This window comes from Canis lupus, chromosome 4 (genome assembly GCF_003254725.2).
Source record: "Canis lupus dingo isolate Sandy chromosome 4, ASM325472v2, whole genome shotgun sequence".
Classification (NCBI taxonomy): Eukaryota; Metazoa; Chordata; class Mammalia; order Carnivora; family Canidae; genus Canis; species Canis lupus.
The window spans coordinates 4,891,749-4,918,121 of record NC_064246.1 but is presented as its reverse complement, the minus strand read 5'-3'; the positions used below and the strand labels follow the sequence as shown (position 1 = coordinate 4,918,121).

At 52.5% G+C, this 26,373-nt stretch overlaps 1 long non-coding RNA gene across 1 annotated transcript; it reads right to left on the bottom strand.

Annotated features, from left to right (window-relative positions):
- Positions 1-658: 658 nt before the first annotated feature.
- LOC112660899 (uncharacterized) lies at positions 659-4,979 on the bottom strand. The gene is made up of 3 exons (XR_003137298.3): positions 4,671-4,979; positions 1,746-1,832; positions 659-1,160 (listed from the first exon to the last, which is right to left on the bottom strand). It is a non-coding gene; the product is annotated as an uncharacterized LOC112660899 (long non-coding RNA).
- Positions 4,980-26,373: the final 21,394 nt, after the last annotated feature.

Sequence of the window (26,373 nt, the reverse complement as noted above, 5' to 3'; positions counted from 1 at the left end):
GTGAGCTCATCAGTTACAATGAAAGCTACCTCTCTTCCCCTTCTGAGTACCAGGCTTTTTATAATGACTGGCTCCAGAGGTAATTTCAAAATCTGGCTAGCTCACGCAGGAGCCAGCGGCCTCCAGAGCCTGGAGGCCAGGTCTGCATTTGAAGGCAGGGTGAGTTACAAAACAGGATCCCTTCCTTTAAGGGAAAGCAGATAGAAATCGCTATGTAGGACTAGCCCCTGGGGCTCTGAAGATAGAGTTCTGGGTTCTCCTGTTGCACGGGATTTGAGAGCTGGCTGGCCCTGGGTCCCCCTGCGTGTGTAACAGGGCACCTCCTAGGCCTGAGAAAAGGAAGTCCGTAATCCATACATTGATATGCAAATGTGTGTTTACCCAGGTGAGGCGCATTGTGAGGTGCACCTGGAGCAGGTTCCCAGCCTGCACCTCACCTTTATTGGAGTGTTCCTATTTCACTGGGCTACCCCAAAGATGGCTTGGAAAGTTCTGCTCACACACCACTGCTGGTCTACAAAACCTTTCCCTGAGCAGCTGTTTAACCAACAAACTAATATTATTTAGTTTGCACTAGTATATGTGGTCATTAGGTGCTTTTGATTATAACAATGGCAAGAACATCACATCTAGATAGCACCTATCCTGGAAGATCCTCAATGGTGCTGAGTAATAAGCACCATTATAATACTTATTTATAATAAGTATTGTATTACGTACTGATGACAGACCAGATGCCACTGCATTTTCTCTGTGAAAGGGGCTGAACAACTCTGCACTGACAACCATGCTGAGGACCCCAGGATTCGTTCTTTCCCAGCATTTATTCACCCGCTATGGTTGGTTTCTTTCAAGCTCTCGAAGGTGGGGACTGCCTCAGTTAGCTTTCCACAGCTGGGCTGAGCAGTGTCTGGCCTAGTAAGTGCTCAGTGACATCTGGGGTAGGAGTGAGCGAGTACAGGTACATATGGATGGACAAAGGAACAAAGTCGATCCCATGGGCCAAGCTGCAACCACCAGTGAACCCCATTAGATGAGAGTCAGAGGAAGGTGTCTACTTCCTGGGAGCCATCTGAACATGCAGAATGGAGTCAAGTATCTGCAGAGGCATTTGGCACACAACATGCGGCATATTTTATGACCCGTTTATAGAGATCTTCCTGGAAGAAAAAAAAGGGTTGAGGACTCAGGAAGTGTAAGCAATGAGTCACCTGGTTAGCTAATCACAGGAGTTACACACATTTGGCTCCAGGATGAAGTCCACCCAGGTGTTATCCAGTACCCTGACAGACGCGGGGGACGCAAGCAGCAGGGCCCGGCCCAAACCCCCCGCCGATGTGTACTTCCTTCACATGCTGCTCTGATGGGGGCTGCACACCCAGGCGCCATCACTCCTCAAGCTGCTGATGCATCATCCGCTGGCTTGTGCTGTGGCTAACAGCACGACCAGCGCCCAGGCTTCCCTGGGTGTGTGACAGCTGCCTGTGCCTGGAGCAGCACAGGAGGCAGACCTGCCCGCCCTACAGTGGGCCCACCCACCCATCCACCTGCACCCATCCCCCCAACTCCCATTACCACCCACTCCCACCCAGGAGTGTTAACAAATGCACTCTCCCAAATGGACGCTTTGTGGGCTCAACTTTGTGGTTTAATCACATATCCTACCTTAGACACATCCCCAAAGGGTGCTATTCTCTTCCTCAGCCATCGCCCCAATAAACAAACACAGCTGCTACTGCCCTTACCCATCGCAGACCCAAACCGCATCAAGGACTCCTGGACCGCCTTTATAAACAGCTCTGCGCATCCCACGTCCCACTTGCAAGTGTCACCTGGAGAGAGGACAGGTGCTGAATGGCATGGAGAGAACCATGGTGCCCCTACCGTTCACTTAACGCTCTCGGCTGCGTTACCCTATCGCATGTGTTTCCTTCAGCAAACTGAAGCCCCAGGAGGTTCAGGGTCAGTCTGTGACAGCGCCCAATCAAGCTCAGCTCCTCTGCCCAAAGAAAGGAAGAGCAGTCAACCACCCCAGGAAAGGGGAAAAGAGCTCTGTGTGTCTCTTGGGTCCCTGTCAGATATATTCTTTGATTGTGATTAGCTGTGATGAGGCCTAAGGACAGGGCCAAGGACATTTGCTTCTTGGGACAACCCTGGAAATATCTGAGGTCTCAGCTCAGCACGTTTGTTGAAGGTCTACAGTGCTACACACTGTGCTAGAAAGCAGGGTGTACAGATGCAGTTCGCTGCCTGAGGAACGGGAGAACAGCGGAAAAACATTCATGACAACAGAGTAATAAGGAAATGAGAGGTCTGCACGCACTTCAGAGGACTTCCACTGACTCTGCCTCATGCAAGAATCTGTCTTGGGAGGAAGCTGTAGTGACTCTGGGTAAGGATTTTGCAGGATGAATAGGAGTTCGTCAGGCAGATGAGAAGTCAGGAGGTGTCCCTGGCAAAGGGATCCATACCTATCAAGGTGTCCCTGCCAAAGGAACCCATACCTATCAAGGCAGCACGTATGACCGAGAACCAGATGCCAGGGACACAAGTTGTTCAGCACTTCTAGATCTCAGTGTGGTAAGAAATGGGGCCCAGGCGATGGAGCCAGCTTCACATGTCCTGCTAGAGGCTGGGGTGTGACTCCCAACTAATCAGGAGTCATGGAACATTTCTACAGAGGCGCACATGGTCAGGTTGCTGCTTTCATTGATCTGGATGGAGTTTCAAGGGAAAAGAGATGTGAGCAAGGGGGCTAATAGATCAGCCATTGCATAGTCCAGACAGGAGAGATGTGGGACCAGCCTGGGTGCAGAGCTGGTAAGGGGTGCTGACTCAGGAGCACCTGCGTGCAGCCGCAAGTGTCAAGTGCCAAGAGGGCCAGATGAGTAGCCTGAGCAGAAGTATTGTCAGTGGCACCGAGGAGGGCAATAGGTGAGGGGGTTGCAGACAGGACGGCAGACTACTCCCGGTCAGCAGGGCAAGCTGTGCGGAGAAGAAAGAGGGGGGTCCTGCAGAGTCACAGAGGACATTTCCTGAGGATGTGAGAGAGCCATGGGGAGAGAGGGGTGGCTGCCCCCCAGGCACGGTGAGGCCAGGACGCTAGTGATTGGTCTGGCCGTGCAGAGGACAAGGCAGCTCGTTGTCGTTCCTGGAGCAAGTAGGACACGGTGCATGTGGGCTAAGATGATGCAGGAAACTGGGACAAAGCGGACCAAGAAGTTAAGGACTAGGTTTCATTCTCCTTTATTGAGAAATGGTTATCTAGGTAATTAGGTGGCATTTTTTGAAAGACTAGGTAAAACAATCTTTAGAAAGACAAACTAGTAGGATCTCTGGATGGCTCAGTGGTTTGGTGCCTGCCTTCAGCCCAGGGCCTGATCCTGGAGATCCGGGATTGAGTCCCACGTGGAGCTCCCTGCATGGAGCCTGCTTCTCTCTCTGCCTGCATCTCTGCCCCTCTCTCTCTCTCTGTGTGTCTCTCATGAATAAATAAATAAAATCTTTAAGAAAAAAAGAAAGACAAACTAGGAGCTCAGTCAGTTGGGTGTCTGACTCTTGATTTCAGTTCAGGTCATGATCTCAGGGGTCATGAGATGGAGCCCCTCGTCCCGCTCTGTGCTCAGCAAGGAGTCTGCTGGAGATTCTCTCCCCCTCTGCCTCTGCCCCTCCCCCCATTTACACGCTCTAAATAAACAAACAAACAAATAAATAAATAAATCTTAAAAAGGAAAAAAAAAAAAGACAAACTAATCCTGAGTGTAATATGGTCATCTCTATCCATATGGTTTGTACATACATTGACTGCATGCCAACTGCCGTGGTGAAAGCATGTCCTTCTTGGCTCTGACAACATTGAATTATTTTACTAAGATTTTTCAAAGCCATCAAAACAACAGGTTTTAGCAGATAAAACCACCAAACATCAAACACTGTGTAGACTTTGGCCACTCCTATTTGAAATAATTAAAATCCATAAACACAGAACACAAACTGCTGCTCACGTGAGGAAAAAGGCTGCTGCTATCTTGGTACCTGTTCTTACAAACACCACCAAGCTCAAGAACCAGAAACAAACTTCAACGTCCTCAAGGCGAAGCATCTCCCACCAGGGAGAGCCAAGTAAAAATGCTTTTGGAGACAGAAGTTTGAGGGCATTGTGAAGACTTTGATATGCTGAGAAATTTCAAGCTTGAAAGAACAAGAGGCAAGAAGAAATAAACATATTCGGTATTTTAAAGAATCAAAGCATAAATGAAACTGCTCATTTGACCAAAGAGGAGATTCACAAAAGCTTTGGTGGGTGGGTTGAATCCAAAGTGGAAAGCACACAGCCACAGGCTTTCAAGCCATCCCTAGCTGAGAACAGGAGTCCTACAGAAGGTTGTAGGGTGGTGAGTAGAGCTGGGTCCACACTGTGGGTCCCCTCCATCAAATGTTCCCCTCTGCAGAGCATAGTACAGGCACTGCACAGACACAGGTTCCACCATCCAATGGCACAAATGACATGGCCCCAGTAATACCAATGCTTGGTCCTGAGTGTAGCAAGGCAGCCCCTCCCACTCCTCCCCACCAGCAGTACTGGGATGAGAAAGACTGGGGGTGGGAGGGAGCATGTCGAATGGCACTCAAATCCCCCAGAGCTAAACCCACCCTGCAGGAAGTCATACCGCTATTGCCCTGGAGGCAGCCTCTGGGCAGGTTTCGACTCTGGACTCCAGAAGCCTGCTGTCCGATTGCCATGTCCTCTTAGCAGGACAACTGGGAGCAGGGGAGAGGAAAGGAAGAAGATTCCAGGGGATGTGACTGACTCCTGAGAAGGCGGAAGCCACAGATGCCATGGCAGGCCAGGAGCCAAAAGGCCCAGCATGCTTTGGGCCCGGGGGGAAGTGGGGGACACAAGGTCTCGGGGAAGGAGCTAAGGACTTGAGGACTTCCCAGCCCAATCATTTTCCTCTTCGAAAGGTTCTTTGTACAGCTTTAGGTCAAAGGCAGGTTTTGGACAAAAGAGAGGCTGTTCCATCCCCAAAGCGAGTACTTGTCGGAACAAGTCCCTTGCCAGAACGCCGACTGGGGAGGGCATGGAGCAGTGGGATGACCCTGCGGTCCTCGGGCCCTGGCAGGGCACCAGAGTACCTCCCCGCTCTGAATCAGAAGAAGGGCATTCTTCTACTATTACCAGCTCCTCCGCCAGCACCAAAACAAGCCATGCCTTTCTCTTTCCCACGTTCCTGGGTCAAGAAGCAGGTGTGGTCTATTGCAGCAGGTTTACATCAACGGAAAGCACATTCCCGGGCTCCTCGATCCAATCGACACGTGCAGTTTCTGAGGCTGCTACGCCTGACCTCCCGGGCCGTCACTGTTTACTCATCTGCACAACCCACTCAGCCATCAGATAACAACCAAGCAACTTGGGATGGGCCTCCCACTCGGCCCAGCAGGAGGCCGCAGGGGTCCAGGAGCTCACAGGCTGCCCCGTGCTAGTGACGGCACCTGAGAGCCTCTGCTTGTACGACCCTGTCCCTCCTGGTGTCCACCTCCACATCAATACCGGGTCGCATTCATTCATTCATTCAATAGATAGATATTGTGTGTCCCCAGCAGGCTCCCTGCCAGGTGCTGAAGCTGTGATGGTGAGCTAAACTACGCATGGCCCCATACCTACATTTTATTTATTTATTCATGAGAGACACACAGAGAGAGGAAGAGATATAGGCAGAAGGAAAAGCGGGCTCCCTGCAGGGAGCCCAGTGCGGGACGCGATCCCAGGACCACGGGGAGCTACCCAGGTGCCCACCTCCTGGAGCTTTTATTTTAGTGAGAGGGGGCATTAGAAGCAAGCAGGCAAACAAATAATAGTTTCTGGTCATGGTAAGTGCCCAAGGGAACATCTAGACTGGCAGGGGTCAGCTCACGTTCCTCAGGAAGGGCTCTCTCTGGGAGGGACACTGGAGCTGAGGCCAGCACCTAAGGCCTGAATAATGAACTACAAAGGACATTTCAGTGCTGTTCCCCTGAGGAAGGAAGCCCAGAAGGAAGCCATGATGAGGCCAATGGTACCAGCATGAGCCGGAAGGCCCAGTGGGAAAAGGCACTGTCCTAGCTCATCCAACACAGGCGTGCACAGGCAACACCACCCAGGCCTCAACCCCCGGGCCTGGTCCCCTCCTCCCTGCCCCCCTGAGAGCTTCCTCCTCTCGCTCGGCACTTACATGGGCAGCAGTGAAAGTGGACAAGATCTGTACTCTCTCATAAAAAGAAAGCAAGTACCACCTGCTAAACTATGAAGAAAGACACTGTGGGGACACTCCGATAGCTCACAGTCGGCCCAATTTCCTTGGGTGACAACAGAGGGTCAGGAACTTGGTCATATGTGACACCCCTCTTTTGAGAAAGGAACCAAATACCATGTGGGGCTTGTGCCCACAAGTGGGGTAAGGGTCCCAGGACACAGGAGGCTTTGGCAGGAGCTGGCTGACTCCCATCACTGGCTGAGGCCTATTAGATTCTGTGACGGGCAGTGTGATGGGAGGGCCAGCAGCCCCTGGGTCTGGCTGCCTTGAACATCCTCACTCCCAGAAGCTCCCCTTCTCCCTGCCACAGGAGAAAGGTGCCAGGCCACATGGCGGGCTTGGCTCAGGGGCAGCGGGCCTTCCTGCTGAATGTGGCAGCCCCGTGTGCTTCCTGAGGTGACAAGTGACCTTGATTCACGTTGGTGAAGTAATGGCTGTCTGTCTCAACCTTCTCATCCATTGGTCACGTTGCAACACGGCCCTCTGTGAGCAGAACTAGTTCCCAAGAGCCAGCTCAGGGAATTTCAAGCACCGCCCAGGCGAGGCTTGCCACACTCATAACATCGGTCCAGGTGCCCAGAACCACCCTGGCCCCCTGCCACCCAAGGTGCAACAACAGGGACTTGGGAAAGTGGGAGAGGTTGCAGGACTGGCATTAATTCTCAGCTCTCCCTTTGCTGTGTGACTTTGGACAAAGGCCTTAACTTCTCTTAGTCGCTGCAGCTGCACTGACTACACGCCACAACGTTGTGAGTCATGGAGAATGAGAAAATGACCATGACAGCACTTGGGGAGCTTTAAAGCACACACCAGCGATAGGGGTTCTGTCCACCGAAAAGCTGATCAGAACAAGTGAGTTTCTGAGTGTTCGCCCAAGGCGCTCCTCTGGTATGAGAACTGGCATCCCTGGACCTATTTCTAACATGGAAAGACAACCTTACAATACAATGTTCTCCATACATCAGAAACTTCCTTGTAAAGCCCAAGATGTAAACCTGTAAAGCTTTATAACAAGATACCAGGAAATTCCCATAGATGTAAATATCCTAACATGTGCTTAGCCCCAAAATGATTCTGTGGAGGGGCTCCCAGCCAGTTCAGTCCGGGGAGCACGTGACTCTTGATCTCAGGTCGAGTTCAGGGCCCCACATTGGGCACAGAGCTGAGTGTCCTGGGGGTCTCTGTCACTTAAGTGTAGGACTCGATCTCAGCTCAGGTCTGGATCTTAAGGTCCTGAGTTCAAGCCCCTGCATTGGGTGCCACACTGGGCATGGAACCTACTTTCTAAAAAAATAATAATTAATTAAAATAATAACAAGGAATAATAATTCCTTGTAGACCCAGAATTGGAATTTCCATTGCACTAATGGCTCTGAGTTGACCCTGCAGTGAGATATATACATGGGAGGCAAATCCAAGAGGATGGCTTTTTTCCCTGATGCAATCCTTTTTGCAGCTTTCAGTTTATACTATGGGGCATGTATGAACGTGTTCTTCAAAGCTACATGCCAAGTTAGTGGCCACAAAGAGTCCTAGCCCTCCTGCTTAGTGGACTCCACACTGGTCAGGGACCACATGGACCACCCTCTTCAAATGCCCCTTCTTATGAGAAATTGCTAAGTTTTTTTTTTTTAAATAAAGGCCATTTTTATTTTATTTTTTTTAATTTTATTTATTTATGATAGGCACACAGTGAGAGAGAGAGAGAGAGAGGCAGAGACATAGGCAGAGGGAGAAGCAGGCTCCATGCACCGGGAGCCCGACGTGGGATTCGATCCTGGGTCTTCAGGATCGTGCACTGGGCCAAAGGCAGGCGCTAAACCGCTGCGCCACCCAGGGATCCCGAGAAATTGCTAAGTTTTTATCCTTCCATTGTATCAGTCAAAAGACAGGCAAGACTTAGGTCTTCCTCACCCACAGGTAATAAGATCAGCCTAATTATGGCACGTGAGGATAAGTGGCCAAGGACTTGGCTGTGGAAGGCAGGGAGCTGGATGGAAAGGGACAAGCATGTGGGATCTGGAGAAGGCTGTTCACCACATCACATGCAGACATTTGCCCCGTATCCAGGTTCTGCTCTCTGACCTGAGGTCAGCTGAGGCTAGGAAGCACATGATCCTCCTGATTTGCATAGCCAGAGGGTCAAGGGTAGCCTAATGCCAGGTCCCAATGGCCACATCACTCACCTCACTTCATCTCACCATGTAGGCATTTTATCATCTCATGTCCTCGAAGGCTGAGAACAGTACAGTATCTTGTGAGAGACCACATTTGCTGAACTTTCAGGTCAATACATTGCTACAAGTGTTCTATTTTATTATTAGTTTTTGTTTTTCATCTCCTATGGTGCCTAATTTATAAATTAAACTTTACCATACATATGTACAGGGGGGAAATGCTGGATCTATAGGGTTCAGTACCATCCGAAGTTTCAGGTGTCCCCTGAATGTACCCCCCACGAGTAAGGGGACGATGGGACACCAACCCTAGCTGGTCTCCCCTTCATGTCACAAACCAACCATGATGGAGATCTGCTCCAGCTCAGAAGGCAGGAGTCTGATCCTCCTGGAAAAAGGTTTGAGCACCCAGGGCCTCAGGTGAATTCAGGACACGCTGCGACAGAATCCACCATCCTTTCATGGAACCCACCACCCTTTTTCTCCACTGTTAGAGAGGGACAGCTTAAGAAACACTGAGGCCAAAGCCTCACATGTAGCTGCCCAGAAGCAGGCGTCTCAAACTCCACCCCCACCCTGAACAACACCAGCCTCTTGGAGTCGCCCCTCCATGTGTTCTTCCTCGGTCTCTTTACCTGAACCCACAGCTCTGCCTTCCAGCTCCAGCAAAGGCCCAGAAGTCATCCTTCCTTGGTGCCCCACATTGAGTCTCTCAGAAGAGGCTGTCCATGCTACCTCTCCAAGAGGCCCTGACTCCCTACTGCCTCCCCTTGATCCAGAATCACTCCCAGCCCCTTGGCCCATGACCAGGTCCCCACATCCCCTCTCTCACCACCATTCAGGAGCAGCGTCTTTGTCCTTGACCTTGGGACGAGCCACCCTTATCACCCTCTCCGGTGGCCACACAGCTGTCCCCTCCCTCTAGAATGCTCATCCAAGTCTGGCTCCTCCTCATGCTGGGTTAGCCCTCATAGACTCCTGCCCTGATGCCTCTCCATGGTTGTCCCTCTTCCCCATGCTCCCCTCCAGCCAGTCTCTGTCATACTGTCTGTTTGTACTCTCCTCATGGCGCCAGGCACCCTCCAAAATTATTTCTTCTTAATGTTCTTTGTTGGTTATCTACCTCCTGCAAGTTGCATAGGCCAGGAGCCTGTGTGCTTCACTCACCACTGTATCCCCGGCACCCGGAACAGGTCCTGGGCCAGCACAGGATACTCAAAAGCTATCTGCTGACCACCTCTGAGAGTCCAGTGACTTCCAGACAACTGACACCTCCCAGGTTGCCAAGGGCCAATGTCAACACCTCAGACCACAGGGCAATAACAGTTCCCGGATGCTCCTCGGTGCTGAGGGAGAAGCCTGAGCTTCCTCCATCTCTGGCCTCCTTCTCCGATGGGCCTCCCCACCTAGCCCAGGACCCCCCAGGAGTTAGCAACAGGGCATGCACTGGCCAGAGAGCCAGGAAGAAGTCCTGGCCCTCTGTACCCCAGAGTCCCTGGCAGGAGAGCTCCCTTCTTCCTTTCTTGGCCTCACCACCTGGCCAGGCGAGCTTTTCAATTTCCCCATCCGTAAGACAGGGACAAAGAATGCTTTGTCACCCCACCTACTTCTCACGGGTGTTATGAAACAACTGTTTGCTCGGAAAACACTTTGAGCAACTTGGGTAAAGGTGCCTGTGGCTCTGATGACGCCTGCTGCACCCGATCCAGGCCAAGGAGGGCTGTGCCAGCTAGTCATCCGGTCACCGCCTTGCCCGCCCAAGGGACAGGAGGCAGGAGGCGCACAGTCGCTCCCGGGTCACCAAGCCTATCTTACCAAGCCTGTGGACTGGGCTGCGGTCCCAGAAGATGCCCACAGGGGTGTGTGTGTGTGTGTGTGTGTGTGTGTGTGTGCGCGCGCGTGTGCATGTGCGCGCATTCCTGGGCCTGCCTGACCCACTGATTTCAGCAGAATATGAGCTCTCCGTGGGCCTGGCCAGTGGCCACCGAACACCCAGCCTGCCCTTTGGTCAGGAAGGAGAGCCCAGGGTTACCTGGGGATAACCTGTCTGAGCGCATGCCAAGGGGCAGGGCCGCAGCGTCAGGGCCCGCCTCCCAGGCCGGGAGCTGGGAACAAAGGAACGCGGCCCTGGCTCCTAGCCGGAGAGAGCAAGCTCAACCTGCCGGCGCTCAGGTGCCCCTCGCCAGCAGCGGCTGCAGCCACCACGTTGCCATGACAACCATACCTGGCAGCTCTGCTCTGGGTGAGGGTGGAGGCGGGGGCAGCCCCAGCACTGACCAGGCATACCGCACCCCGGGCCGCCCAGGTTGAGGCTGAGCGTGGAGAAGCCCAGGCCGGGGCCGCGCAGGGCGACAATGGGCACATCTGCCCCTCGGCCAACATCGAGTCCCCGCACCTAGAACTGGGCGCCAGACTCCGAGTCCCCGCGACAGGCCTCTCCCTCCTGCAGCACCCACCCAAGGGCTGCTGATCCCTGAAGCGGGTGGCGAGGCAGCCGGCAGACAGCGCCCAGACAGCATGTACATTTAATTATAACTCTCCCGGGTGGAAAGGGCTGGCTGTGTGCAGTACGGCTGCCTGGTACTAATTATATTTATTTTCAAACGAAGAGGGGGGGGCTGGGGGGCATCTTCTGAAGATGAGTCAGAAAAAAAAAAAATCCTTCATTGTTATGAAAGCAGAGGACCGTCTCCTGAGGGTGTCTGTAACGCATCGCTGTCACCGCCTGACACGGAAAACCTGAGCCGAGAGCCAACCGCCAGGCCGGTGAACACCCGATGGCGGCTTTCCTGGCCGCGTCCCCGCATCCCTTCAAGTCGGTGCAGGCAGCACGGGCCGAGGCCAAGGCCAAAGCATAATCCGTAGGAGAGGCCCTCTCCCTCCCGGCCGGGCCGAGCTCCGCAGCCTGGCTGAGCCCCCTGCTCCTGCAAAGACGGGCCATTCGGCATCTGCTGTCACCTTAATTGGGAGGCAGCGGTCCAGTTGAAACACGGCAAAGGTTTCTCCCTCATCAAAGGAAAAGCCTTCCGACCAGATGGCTGAAATGAAAAGGCTCCATCTTCAGCCTCCACGCGGCCAACGGGGTTATTAATAACAGCACCAAGGATGCTGCAAATCAAACAGGCACACCTAAAAACCCCAAATAGTCACCCACACATGGGGCAGGAGACATCTGTACTTTGGAGGCAGGCAGATGATTCTCTCGTTTCAGGGGCACACGGCTGCTTCAGGGGGGCCTGGGCAGGCCTGCTCAGCCAGTCAGCCGGCTCCTCCGGCGAGGCCTGGCAGCTGCCCTGTCCCCTCCCCACACCCACACCCGTGGGGTGCTGGGGGGGAGAGGGAGCAGTAGGTGACGCGTCCACCCAGGAAGGCTACTCAAAGCCAGAGTGTTCAGAATGGGTTTTCCAATAATTTTTTAAACAGTCACACTCGTTTTGTTTGCTTTCTTCCAGGAAGGCTGTGCCGTTCTGGACAAGGAGGGGGAGGGAAAAGAAATGTGAGTTCATTTCCTGAGTCTTTTAAACATTTCTTTGCAGACAGAGCACTGAGAAGCTGTGGCCAGAGGGCAGAGCAGTCGTAGGTATGCAGCACTCACGGAGGGAAGGTCAGAACTCATCCCCCACGTGGGCTCTTTCCAGGCCACAGCAGGACGCTGGATTTAGCAATGAGACAGCGCTCAAGGATCTGGATGCACATCAATTCTCCACCTCCCTCCCAAGAAAATGGTTTTAAGGCCGGTTGTTTTTGGAATGGGTTTTTCCCTGTTTGTCCAGGCAAGGTTGGACTGTTAAACCAGTTTATCCTAAAGAGGGCAGAACATGGACCTGGGGCCCAAGTACTAGGGACACATGAGAGTTATGGGAGCAGCCAACACTTGTCAAAGTGCTTTTCCACATTCATTATTTTACCACATCCATTATTTTACTTCTCACAGCAACCCCACGAAGCAAATGGCAGCATGCCCATTCCACAGGTAAGGCTCTGGGAGGTTAAGCAGAAAATCCAAGGGCACCTCACCTATTCCCACAGACAAGTCATCTTTCCTGTTGTGTGCTCTTAGCAATCTGTTCCTCCTCTTATTGCTATAGTCAGCATCTTATGCAAAAGTTCTTTGTGGGATGAGCTGGCCCATATCCATCTGCCCGTCTCCCCGACTAGGACGGAAACACCACGAAGACAGGGACTTTCCTTGCTCACAGATGTGCACGGCGGCCAGCACGGAGCCTTGAGCGCAGTAGATTTGTAGTATGTATTTGTCAGATGAGTGAAGGAATGAACAAATGAACAAAAGACTTTTGCCCTGACAGAGGAAAGAAGGTCCAATAGACAGGCAGGGCAACCTCAAGCATGCCAGCCGAGATGCTACAAGGTTCATTTTGAAACTAGTGGCACAAGGTCCACAAACTGAGCACCATGGCCATGAAGACCTAGCTGCAATGAGGTGGCCTTTGTCTTTCCTGCCCAGGTTACTGTGTGCAGCTTACAGGGAGTGTGTCCCCCACCATGCAGATGGGGTCCGTGCACCCTTTTGACAGATGGACCACTCAGGGACTGAGTAGTGCCTGCCTTTGCCCTGGAAGTTATATGGCAAGTCAGGGACAGAGTTTGCAATCAGACATGTCAGTCAATTCCCATAGATTCCCTGATCAGCTCATGGATTAAAGCAATGATCTGTTTTTTGTTTTGTTTTTTTCAGAACAACAGTCCCAGTTCTGGTTCTGCCTCATGAAGATGGCACCTGGCCTCCCAGCTTAGAAGACTGGCCACTGACAAAAGTCTCTGTGACCCCCGCCGTGGCTTCCTCTGCTCTCCTCTGAGACCCAAGGCGGCTTCCATGGACAGTCGGAACGAGGAAAGTAAAGCAGACAGAAGCACACAGGGGAGATGGGACTGGAAAGAGGACCCCCTCTACCCCCGCCACGAGCCCCCCACTCCCACCTGCCTTGCCACACTGCAGGCTGATTCTGCTCTGATGGGCTTGCTGGTGTCTGCCTTTGAACTTGGTTTTAAACACAAGCATGTGAGGGCACCTGGGTGGCTTGGTGGTTGAGCATCTGCCTTTGGCTCAGGTCGTGATCCCTGAGTATTGGGATCGAGTCCCACATCAGGCTCCCTGCGGGGAGCCTGCTTCTCCATCTGCCTATGTCTCTGCCTCTGTGTGTGTGTGTGTGTCTCTCATGAATAAATAAATAAAATCTTAAAAAAAAAAAAGGAAAGAAAGAAAAAATCTTAAACACAAGCATGTGTAAATGCTCACTGTGTTCCTGGCCTTGCCTTCAACACCAGGACTGCTGCAGAAACCCAGGGCCCTGCCCTCAGAAGGCTGCCAGTCCAGCGTGATGCCGGGCAGTGAACCAAACAGCACAGCCCCCTTCCACCCCACTCCACCCCAGAATCTCCAAAGCCCAGAGGCACAGGCCAGGCCTGACACCCCTGGTCTGCTGCTCCTCTGGGTAGATGTAAAGAGGCCGAGTGCTCCAAGACTCAAAGGGCCAATTCCTCCCTTTCAGCTTCTTCCTTTCTGATTCCGCCAGGTCAAGGTTTATGAGAAAGTGGATCTCACCATTTCTAGGACAGCAAAGTGAGGGACTTGTCACCAATCACCCTTAATGAGACCACATTCTGTTCCCGGGTCACACAGAGTAAATGCTGGAAATTGGACTCGTCACGTCTACTGCCTTCTGATAGATGGCCCTTTGGAGCTGTGGCATACATGACAGCTCTGGGTCGAGGGGGACCAGGATTGCCTGTGGCACCATGAGTGTAACACAAACCAGAGAAGACCTGGGGACACCAGGACTCACTGGGGAACTGTGCCTCCCACGACAACTTCCCTCCAAAAGGCCATTTGGCTACAACATATCATATGACTTGTTCTTAGAGTTACATTTTAACTGACAAAGTTTAACAACTATGACTTATGGCCTTCTAAAATTGGCAGCAGAAAAATGAACTGAGGAAGTAATGGAAAAAAACCACAAGTGAAGCCACTCTATATTATGCACAATTTCTGTTATGCTTTTTTTTTCCTTTCCAGTGTGTGTGTGTGTGTGTGTGTTTTCGAAGGGTAGCAAATATTTTCCAGATACACTGTCCTGGCGTTCCCAAGCACATATTTATGCCAAGTTTATAAAAAGCAGCTGCAGACAGGGTTGACTGGAAGGATTGCTCTGCTGTCTGGCTTCCAGAAGGTGCCTCAGTTCTCCCTCTGCCACCAGGACACAGTCTTACCTCCTCAAACTCTCAAATCTGCATCATGTGTCCGAAACAGGACAAGCCCGCGGCTCCAAGTGATCTGGACAAATGCTCACCTCCAGCCCTTCTGAGCTTTCACACACTTCTGATCTGCAAGGTGCTTTAGTGACACATGCTTGATCATTTTTAGTCATTTCAAAATCCTCATACAGATACAAAAAGGAAAGTGTTCCAAAACTCATTTCACAAATATCTGGATGGCTCAGAGGGGCCTCATCAGCACCAGTTTCTGAAAGTTTAGAACATATGGTGAAGCCCTCCCTGGGTAGGCTTGTGTCAACCTGCCTTTGCATCTACTTACCCTGGGTTCAGCAAAATACCCTTCCCCTGTCCCCAGAGCATCCGATCCTGGGGCACCTGGGTGGCTCAGTGGTTGAGGATCTGCCTTTGGCTCAGGGCATGACCCCGGGGTCCTGGGATCAAGTCCCACATCAGGCTCCTCACAGGGAGCCTGCTTCTCCCTCTGCCAGTGTCTCTCATGAATAAATAAATAAAATCTTAAAAAAAGAAAAAGAAGGGGATCGATCCCTGAGTGGCTCATCGGTTTAACACCTGCCTTCAGCCCAGGGCGTGATCCTGGAGACCCGGGATCAAATCCCACGTCAGGCTCCCTGCATGGAGCCTGCTCCTCCCTCTGCCTGTGTCTCTGCCTCTCTCTCTCTGCCTCTGGGTCTCTCATGAATAAATAAATAACATCTTTAAAAAAAAGAAAAAGAAAAAGAAAAAAAGATCCTCCAATCCTTCCCTTCACCCCTCCGTGGCCTCCCCCCAGCTTCTGCCCATTGAGAAGCTCCAACCTCTGCTCTAGCACATTCTTGATTCAGCACTGCACACCCTCGGACACCCTGGGACATTCCGAGTGACTGCTCACCTGCACCCAAACCCAGACTCTCACTGGCCTGGGGTGGGGACTCCACTCACCTCCCTCCCCCACCTCAGGCTTAATGAAGACAGTAACAGCCTGCTTTGTAGCTTTCCTAAGGGTGACTAATTGGTTAATCTTGGGAAGGCCCTTTGAAGATGAAAAGGCGAGTATTACTCATGGGGTTGAAGGCACGCACCTGCCCTCCCGTGGCCTGGGTCCCCGCTCAGAGCGGGCGCTGGCTGGCTGGGGGGCAGGAGCCACATGGGGGGCACTCCCAGCACCCACCAAGGGGGAACCGGGAGGCTTCTGCGGCCTGCGCTGTGTGGGCCACTCTGAGTTTGGGGACTGTCTCATCAGCTTTTACGTGGTTTAACAAGCCTCCAGATAACTCTGCCAAGAGGGCAGCGCATGTCCGAGAATCAGTCAAGACAGTATTTCCTGGTAATTGTTTAGGGGAAGATGCTTTCCTTACAATGAATTCCTCCCTGGCCATATGGCGCTTTCTCCTTCCTGTCCTTGGGGACAGGAGCCTGGGGCGGGCTGGGCAGTGGTGGGTGCTCTGTGGTGGGGAGACCTGAGGTCTGGGGTGCCAGAGTGGGGCAGTGGTGCTGTCGCGCCTTCCCCAGCTCGTGGTCCCTCCCCCCAACAGCTCGGAGAAAGAGGAAGTGGCAGCAAGAACAGGGAACCAGAGGCCAAGACAAGGGATGAAGTCAAGGGTCGCCCAGCACCATGCCCCCGCCTACCCTTGACCCCGAGGGTCAGTGGGTCCAGGGGGACTTTGACACAGTGGCAGCTGGGAAGCCAAGAACAGAAAGCCTTTAATCCGTGCAACCTAATGCCAAGATTCCGGCTGAGAGAGCCCATTTCCTGCCCCCCACTGTCTGCACATTCCTCCCATTCCTCCCAGCACCTTCTCCCAGTGACCCCTCACCACGCAGCCTGTGCTCTCCCCCCACGGCCAACTGCTTCTTCCTTCTAGAAAACAAGTCCCGTGGCCAGCAGGATTCCACACACTTCTGCTTTCTCTCTCTTAGATCCCCAGGTTCTTAGAAGTTTTCATGGCCCTTTCTCCTCCGGCAGATGGCCTGGAACCCCGGAGGTCCCCCTGGGACATGCAGAATGGTAAAGATTTAGAGAGCAGGATGGAAAGATGGGAGCGCAGCAGTGAGAGAGAGGCCAGAGGGGCCACTACATCTTCACATCCAGCCAGGAATGGGTTGCAGAGGGTGGGGGACACGCCAGGAGGAACAGGCTAGGAAATTTTTCTGCCTCTGTTTGGGAGAAGGTGGGTGGAAATGAGTTTGGAGAGGATTAGAATGGGGTGGGGGGGTACTGTTTTGAGGCAGGCAGCCTCCGTTCCACAATTCTAACAGTGCCATCAAGTGGCCCTGCATGTAGACGCAGGCCGGAGCCTCCAGACAGCCCTTGTGACCCGGTGCACGGAGGAGCCGCGGGCCTTTGCTCCCTGCCAGCAGCCAGCCAAGCGCCCTTCCCTGGAACGGCCGGCCAGGAGATGTGGAGGGTATCCCCCCAAGGCTACGTGTAACAACCCCAGTGGAAATGGGTCATCCAGTTTAGCACGTTCCTGCAAAGTGCTTCATCAAGACTCATGCCCACACGTGGAGGCATCACTGGGAGGCGTTGAAACCAAAGTCACTATCCTATGGGAGCCACCAAAGCACATTTTCAACCTAAGACATGGTCAGGGACCAGAGCAAGCCTGTCTGTGCCAGCAGACCCTTGTGCGTGTCCAAAGGAGAGATGAGGACTGAATCGAGGTGCTGGGCAAGGCTTGGTCCAGTGAGCGCACAAGAGGAGGCCCTGCCAGCACCCCTCAAGTCACCCTTCCAGCGGGGACACAAGTCTTCTTCTGGCGTTCCATTCTCTTACTTGTATTTATTTATTTTTTTAACTCTGCAAGTTAAAATCAACTCACCGTAGAAATACAAAAGTGGTTTTCTTTCTAAAAAGAGGATTTTTCTTTTAAATATTTTATTTATTTATTCATAGAGACACAGAGAGAGGCAGAGACAGGCAGAGGGAGAAGCAGGCTCCCTGTGGGGACCCCATGCAGAACTCAATTACGACCTGAGGCAAAGGTAGATGCTCAACCACTGAGCCACCCAGGCGTTCCCCCAGGCACCCCTAAAAAGAGGAATTTAAAAAGAAACAAAAGGCTTTTCCTGGCAGTGGTGTGTTTGTGTAGCTGGGCATGAGGAGACAGAGCGAGGAGATGAGCAGACATTCCAGTAGGAGCCAAGGCCCTGGGGCCAGTCCCAGCCTTGACACTCAGTTGCTGTGTACCTCTGGGAGGTGACCCCACTCCCTAGCCTCATTTTTCTATAAAAATGAGGGGGGAGAAATAGATCCATGGTTTTCAAAACTACACTCCCATGTCCCAGGGGAGGGGTGCCAGTTTGGTAGGACTTTGGTCCCCATACCCTTTACAAGAACAACCCTGTCTTTATCCATCCTATGTGTTTGGCTCTTAGGTAAGATCTTATTTTAACAAAGGGTCCCGCAGTATGGTAACCACTTTTGAGTTATCCACCCAGACCATGACGCTCAGAACTATCCGTCGTGCCAGCAGAGTTGAGGCCTTAATACCGTGTTTATACTTCATGACCCCAGACCCAGACTACAGGTGACTACATGAACAGGAACAGCTACCCCAGGTGAGCCAATCTGACTCCTCCTCCCCAGAATTGGAAACTGGATCAGATTGGGTCAAGATCGGTCTTTGTTATAGCTGAGGCAGCCACCTTGGATCAGAGGACTGAAGGGCTCAGGGCGCCAGCCCCTCTTTCTGCTCCCCACTACACCCTCACTGTGTTTCCCTACAATATATTGCCCCTGTGAAACTTCTAAAGCTCTGGACAAGACCATCTAAAAACTTCTTCCCAGGGGCACCAGTGGCTCAGTCTGTTGACTGTCCAATTCTTGGTTTCATCTCGGGGCGTGATCTCAGGGGTCATCGGATGGAGGCCCACAACTAGCTCTGCCCTCAGCAGAGAGTCTGCTTGAGATTCTCTCCCCCTCTCCCTCAGCCCCTCCCCCTGCTCACTTGCACACGCGCGCTTTCTCTGTCTCAACAAAATAAATCTTTAAAAACAAAAACAAAAAAAGCTGCTTCTCAGCTCTAAGAAACAAGGTCACCAACCCAGGGCAATACACCTCATCCCCCCAGAGCCACACTCTGTTTTTGAAAATAAAGGGAAGTTTCTAAAGAGACCAAGTTTTTATGAATTAAAATGTTTAACAGAGTAGGCATATAATGACTCAGTAAATATTGACATTATCATTCTATTACTGATATATTCAAAGATTATTTATAAATCAGTCATATTATCCTGTTATTATAAATTTTAATCTCAAAAACATTTGTTATTTGTATCTACTTGGACCTCACCTATCAATAATACTTTTTTTAAAATTTATTTGTCCCAGGGTAGCCCTGGTGGTGCAGCGGTTTAGCGCTGCCTGCAGCCTAGGGCATGATCCTGGAGACCCTGGATCGAGTCCCACGTCAGGCTCTCTGCATGGAGCCTGCTTCTCCCTCTGCCTGTGTCTCTGCCTCTCTCTGTGTGTGTGTCTCTATGAATAAATAAATAATCTTTAAAAAAAATAAATTTATTTGTCCTGAAATCTTCCATCCAAGGATTTAAGTATCTATAAATATGCTAGTTCATTCATTCTTCCATTTTCTTAGATGCTCCAAGTTTACCAAAGAAATAGATCTTTTCACTAAGATCTTACAGGATGGAATTTGAAGAAATCCCAATTTTAAATGCATATTTCCTAAATTACATCTTCTCATGTTAAAGAAGACTTGTGCCTTCTTTACTCTACAATAAATGAGAGAATCACATATTCTCCATTTAAGAAAAGGCTCTTAAGGTACTCGAGTATTTGTCAAAATCTGCATCATGACTCAAGAGTGGGCCCTGAAATCAATTTAGTGGATCAGAATCAGCATTTTAGAATTTAAAAAAAAAAAAATTAGAGGGTGTCACATGCAGTAAGGCTGCATGTTGTTATGTAAAACCTGATTTCAGATATACAGGTATGCATGAGCAGGGGGAGGATGTCCAATGCATGTCTCACTGTGGGCCTCAAAAAGGTGTGTCAGGGTCCCAGCCCAACCATGCCACCCCTCTTCTTAACACCTCAGCCCAACCCCACACATGTGTATGGGTGCATGTGCACCCAACAGCATGTCCGCATCATCCCACGTGCCCACACCAGCAGGATCACAGGAATTTCCACCCTATTGTCACCTCCTTTCCTCAGAGTACCAGCTCTGCTATGGGCCAGGCCTGCCACATTGGATTTCCAGCACACATCTGTTGGGCTTTCATTTTTGGTACCGGCTTTGGGGCAGGAGAAGGGGGTGTGGCGCAGGTGGCTGTTGGAATCAATGAAGTCCAGGCTGCTGGGCCTGAAACCCTTGAGCTCTCTTGGTTATGCTGGTGCTGGGCCTGTATGATGGGGACTGTCCAGTAGCCATTAATCTTAAGTAGGCAGGGTTACAAAGGATCCTGGCGCAGGATTGCGTTCAACCCCCAGCAGGACAGCAGTGGTTTCTGCCAGCCATGGCCAAGTCCACACAATAGCAGAGAACCTATTAGAAAACAGATACAAAATAACCGTTTTACCTAATTTTGTCTTTCGCTGGCATGAATCAACCACAGGATTGTTTCTGGCCTAGTACAGGGCACACTCTTGCTACTCATAGGTAGAGCAAGGTGCTGCACTCACCTGGGAGCTTTAAGAGAATCTCAGCCCCTACCACCCAGGCCTAATGAGTAAGAATCTGCATTTTAACAAGACCATCAGATTCATGCAAGCACTCACAGAAGCTTGAGGAGCTCCAATTCAAAAATGCTGGTCCCCAAACTCACTGACACCCAGTTGCCCCGGTTTCCCATCGGTGGGGGAGAAGATGTCAGCACGCATTTGTCTTTTCTTGGTAAGCGCTGTCTCACTCTGATTTTATTCCCTTCCTTCTGGCATTAAGACGTGCTCTGCGTTAGGAAGAGGGATTGTGTTTAGTTCTGCTCCACATCTTCAGGAGGCAAAGTAAAACGTAGTTACCTACACCAGCCTCCTTGCTGAACTGTTCTGGCCATGAGCCCAAAGCCTCCAAACAACTTGTGAAAAGGAAACCGGAGTGTGTCTCACTGACCCCATGCCGTCTAAAGCAGAATTGGAGAGCGGGGTCCACGTTAAGACTAGGGGTGCAGGGATGTCATCTGGGTAGCTCAGTGGTTGAGCGTCTACCTTCAGCTCAGGTCATGATCCCAGGGTCCTGGGATCCAGTCCCACATCAGGCTCTGCATGGAGCCTGCTTCTCCCTCTGCCTGCATCTCTGCCTCTCTCTGTGTCTCTTATGAATAAACAAAATCTTAAAAAAAAAAAAAAAAAAAGACGGTGCGGCAGCATCTGCGTAATCGTGCTCGGTTTTAGAAACTCCAAGAGGTGCCCACTCTGTGAGGAACATTGCAATTAACTCAGGCACAGACCCAGGGAGTTAGCAGGCCAGCTAGAATGTGGCGTTCCAGCCACCAGCAGAGCCAACCTCAGCCTGGGCTTGCCCACCCCCTCTGCATCCATGCCTCTGGAGCAACGATAAACCAGCAGATCGCTGTAAGAGCGTCATGTGCATGCAACATGGCACCTTCATCCCAAGTATAGAGACGTGAAATCTTATAAAAACGGGCCCAGCACTTTGGCCTGCATTAAGAAGCCAGCCTCCATAGCTGGAGACTCAAATGTGTCCAGGCTTGTCTTGCCTGACATTCTCTCCTGACACCTGGAGAACCTGTCAAGAGTAGGAAGCAAGCAGAAGGTGGAGAAATCATGCAACAGGGTCAACAGGAGTGTTCTTCCTGAGTAGAGCGGATACTTGGAGTGACTCTGTGGTACTGGGAAGAACAAAATCTAGGGCCTAGCATAGTGAGAATGACAGAAGACCAGGAGGCAGGCAGCATCTGAGCCCGGGTGGCCCTGTAGAGGGAGGGACAGGAGCAGACCCATTCTCGGCCTGGGAAGCCCACTTCCATGCACCAGCAGCAGGCCCTCTGGTCCCAAATGTGCTGTCCTGACTGTCCTGTCCCGACATCCTGATCCTGAGCGTCTTATCCTGACTGTCCTGGTCCTGACCATCCTGTCCTGACTGTCTTGGTCCTGACCATCCTGCCCTAACCATCCTGGTCCTGACTGTCCTGGTCCTTACCACCCTGTCCTGGCCATCCTATCCTGGCCGTCCTGTCCTGGCCATCCTGTCCTGGCCATCCTATCCTGACCGTCCTATCCTGGCCGTCCTGTCCTGGCCATCCTGTCCTGGCCATCCTGTCCTGACCATCCTGTCCTGGCCGTCCTATCCTGACCATCCTTTCCTGACCGTCCTATCCTGGCCATCCTGTCCTGACCGTCCTGGTCCTGACCGTCCTGTCCTGACCATCCTGCCGGCAGCAGACAGGCCCTCCTTCCCAGTGTCCTGGGATTCTCAGCATTCCAAAGCCTACAAATAACAAAGGCAGTTTTGTGGCATTTCAGAACAAGCTTGGAAACTTTTAAATGTCAAAATGAATGATGTGGAAAGACTTGTGGGAGAAGCGAAGAGGCAGAGGCTGAGCTGGGAGAAAGGAAAGGCTCCAGGACACCAGAGGGGCCGCTGGTTAACAAGTCTTTGGGGCTCAGAAGTCTTTTAATAAAAGGGATACTCAGAAGCAGAAAAACATCTTGAGCTGTCACGAGGACCAGTGATGTGGCAAAAATGTAAAGATTAATGCAGCCCCGGCAATGAAGGCTCAGGCACATGTTACTGATTTCATTGAGGATCTGCTGTCTGAGGTGGGGAGCGTCTGATTTGCGCAAGGATGTCGCAGGGCGAGGAGTGCTATCACCCCACCCGGCCCGGACCCGGATCCGTATCTGGAGACACTTGCCACTCTGTCTTGCCAGGAGCCGGAGGCCCCACGGCCAGGAGGCTTCCCATGCCGGAGGCCAGACTTGTCACTGGATTTGCACCATCCACAATAGCCCCAGGAGAAGGCGGGGGGGCTGGCCTGTCCATGCCCCTTATCATTTGGGCAGTGATGCATCATGCCCAAGGCCGGGCACAGAGCGGACAGCCGCCCCCCAACCTTAGTTTTCTCATCCGTGAACGCCAGACCCAGGCTGGGAACCGGTGGCATCCCCCTCAGACAGTGACATTCTAGAGGCTCAGCAGTGAGAATGCTGTGGTTGAACATGTGGAGCAGGACTCCTAATTCCACGAGGTGTGCTGACTCCAGGACACTCCCACAGCCTGTTTGCACCTCATAACCAGCCCTCAAATTGTGAAGTTCCATTTTACAGATGGAGAGACAAAGGCCCAGAGAGGTGGAGGGACACGGGACCAGGGCCACTGGGGCCGACGGCAGGAAATGCCGGCCAGGAAGGCGGTCACGAGCACTCTCAATCCGGGCTGCTGCCAGAGGCTCCTCTTCTCAAGGACCATGCCCTCCGGGGACTCTGACCATCCTATCCTGTCCTGACCATCCTGGTCCCAGCTTTGTCAGCCTCTAAACCCCAAGAGGAAAGGTACTGATCTCTTTTGAGTGAGGCCTCCCCAATGCCTGACCTTAAAGTGTTGAAGAAAGATCTGGAACTGTCCCCCTCCCCCACCCAGATGCTTTGTGCCTGACCATTCCCTTCAGATCCCTTTAAGTCTCACTATATATCCCACGAACGCTGCCCCAGCCCCAGAGCTGGTGGCCAGCTTCACCCCTACTGGGACTGGGACATCACCCTCCCCACCCCCACCCCACTGAGCACCTCCTTGGCCCAGAGCCCAGTGCCCACTTGGATGACCTTCGGGGTCCCTTACCCTCCATCATGTCACTGGAATACATGCAGCTCCCAGGTCAGGAACAGGAATCACAGTTCTGCAGCCTCACCCACCCCCAGAAGGAGTTGCCACAGAACTGGGGCCCAGGGCCTGATGCTGCCATGCCATCCCTCTGCCCGTGCATGGGTGTCCCGCATGCTCGCTCTCTCACACTCGCCACTCAGACAACCAGAAACAATGGCTGAGCCCTGAGAACTCACCCAAAGGCCCCCCTCCCAAAGGCCCCCCTGCACCTCCCATTTCCCCAGCCTCGCAGGGGGAGAGCACCTTTACTTGGCCATCTGCCATTCCACCCCCCACTAGGATGCTGAGACCACAGTCACCCCAAACAGGAAAGGCTGTCTCATTCTGTCCTCATCCCCCAGCACCTCTGCATGTGGGCAGGAAGGGGGGGTGTGTGGGGGGCAGGCTCAGAATCACCGCACATCCTGTCTGGGATTCTCGTCCTCGGGGCCTCCCAAATGTGCAATTACCTGCCAGCACCACCCACACCCCACCCAGCTCCCCTGCACAGCACCAGCTGGCCTGTCCAGGGAATCAGCCCTCAGGTCCAAACGCTGAAAGCAGCCCAATCAGCAGTAACGTGGGCTGCAGTCACCTCCACTCAGCCACAGGGGAGGTGCTCTGCTGAACAGCGGCTGCGTGGCCCTGACCCTCACCACGGTGTGTGCAAGCCCCCTGAACAGCAGCCAGCAGCATGGGCCACCCGTGGCACCCTGGCCTTCCCGAGGGAGATGTTTCATGGGGTCTACATAGCCCCGATCCTCTCACACAGGAGGGATCGCAGCAACTGAATGACTCCAGTGTTCATGGTCTGGAGATCAGGTAAAGAGGGAGGAGGCTGAACGAACACTCTTAGCTGGGTGCCAACAGGACTCTGCTGCACTGCTGCCTCTCCAGTGCCCAGGGCCACCTGGGGTGAGCCACGGAGGCGCCAGCCTCTCCCAGATCTTCTCTAGGCCTCTGGCTGTCCCAAGTCAGCTTTCCCAATACATTCACTGCAAAGTCATCTTACCATAGAATAAAATGAGTGTAGCAAAAGACAAGTTTTATTCTAAAGAGTCTTGCTTCTAGCAGTCATGGACAGCCATCAGGCTGGCAGCCAGCCCCAGGCCTGAGCCCCACAACCAGGCAGAGTGATCCGAGTGGGCCTCCCCCTGCCACAGCAGGATCTTCCTGGAGAGCCTCAGCACCCGGCATTGAGCCAGACCGAGAAAGGAATGGGCAGCGAAGGTGGGCAAAGGCCCGTCATTAGGCCCGAAGACAACAAAGGAGATGGGGCCAGGCAGCCTGCCTCTGGGGAGGATGAGCAGACCTCAAATGAGGGGAGTACAGCTTCAGGAGCCTTCCCCACCTGCTGCTGCCAGGGGGACTGTCCAGTGTGCCTGAATTTGGCCGAGATCCTTCCAGCAGCAGCTAGAGAATGGGGAGGGCCCGCAGCCAGGTCAGGTCTCCACACCCCTGCCCCCTGGGCCAGCATGCAGCCAGATGCTCACACTAAGCCATAACCACGATCAGCTTAAGCTGGCTTCTCCGACAAAGCAACGCCAACGTCTGTGGTTTGAAGTTTCAAGGTCCCTGAGTTTCAAGGGACGTCTGAGTCCATGACAGAGTGATGGGTGGTGAGGGAAAGAGGGTGAAATGCTGATGTTCTAAGTAGGGCCTGAGGCAGGGACTGGGCAGGGAGGCACAGGACCAGAACAGCTTTCTCTTCCTTTTCCTTGTCAATCCTGTCCATAGCAGACACTGAGACAGTGAGGGGATCACTCCTGCTCCAGGCCCAGCCCCTCCTGACCTCATCCCCTGACTTCTTAGGGGACATTCCCACCCCATCCCTACAAGGCAGCCCTTGGCAACAGCCTCCAAAGGTACTGCTGGGAGCTAGGAGTGCAGGGCCCCGATCTTTAAAGAACCACTGCCACACTCTGGCAAATGCAAGGAAATCATCCCGGGTGCTCTGTGCCTGTAGGACAGCCTCTGTATGTCCCGTGTTTATGAGAGGTCAAATCCAAACAAGGCTGAGGCCAGGCCTGCCTGTAACAAGTCCTAGGCGGGCATCAGCAGGAAGATCACTGGCAGTGGCATAAGAGTGGCTCCTTGTGGGACAGGAGCACATAGAGGCCAGGGGCTGAGGAAGAAGATACACAGGGTAGAGCTCTGGCCAGGCAGAGGACACAGATGCTGAGAGCCACAGGGACTTTCAGGAAGACTGAGGTCCATCCTGGGAAGCAGAGAGGACACCGTGGTGACACTCCATCCCCTGCCTGGGAAAGGACTCACAGAGCCGAGCTGATGGGACAGCACCAGCACCTGGAGGGGCTCTACAGTCCTGCCACCTGGACTGGTACCAGGACAGCCCACCAGGCACAGTAGGGAAGCTTTGGGCAGCCAGGTGGACACGTGCTACCCCACACCTGACCTGAACCGGGCTGCTGAGGATGCCTGCCCAGAAATCTGATTGGCTGAGAGATTTCAGCTTCTTTCTAGAGGACCAACGTGAAAAGTGTGTACACTTGGGAGCTGACATAGTCCTCCCTTCCTCAATATGGACTAGGAAGCAGAGTCTTTCTGCAGAGAGGATACAAACTTAAGAACTCTGCAAGAGAGAGCATAGAAACTAATAGAAAAACTGCCAGCCTCCCCCTCAATTCTGTGAGCTATCTGATATTTTCCCAACAAACCTTAACGAAGTTTGATTTCTGGTGCTTGCAACAAAAGACCTAGACTGGCCATGCATGTTATCACATCGAGTTCCTATAACATAACCCTATGAGGGCAATACTCTTAATTGCCTTGAACACACAAGGAAGTTAAGGAAGCTCTCCAGAGCTTGGATCTGCTCCTGGACAGTCAACTTTCAAAACCCATTGTCTTCACTAGAGTGCTGTA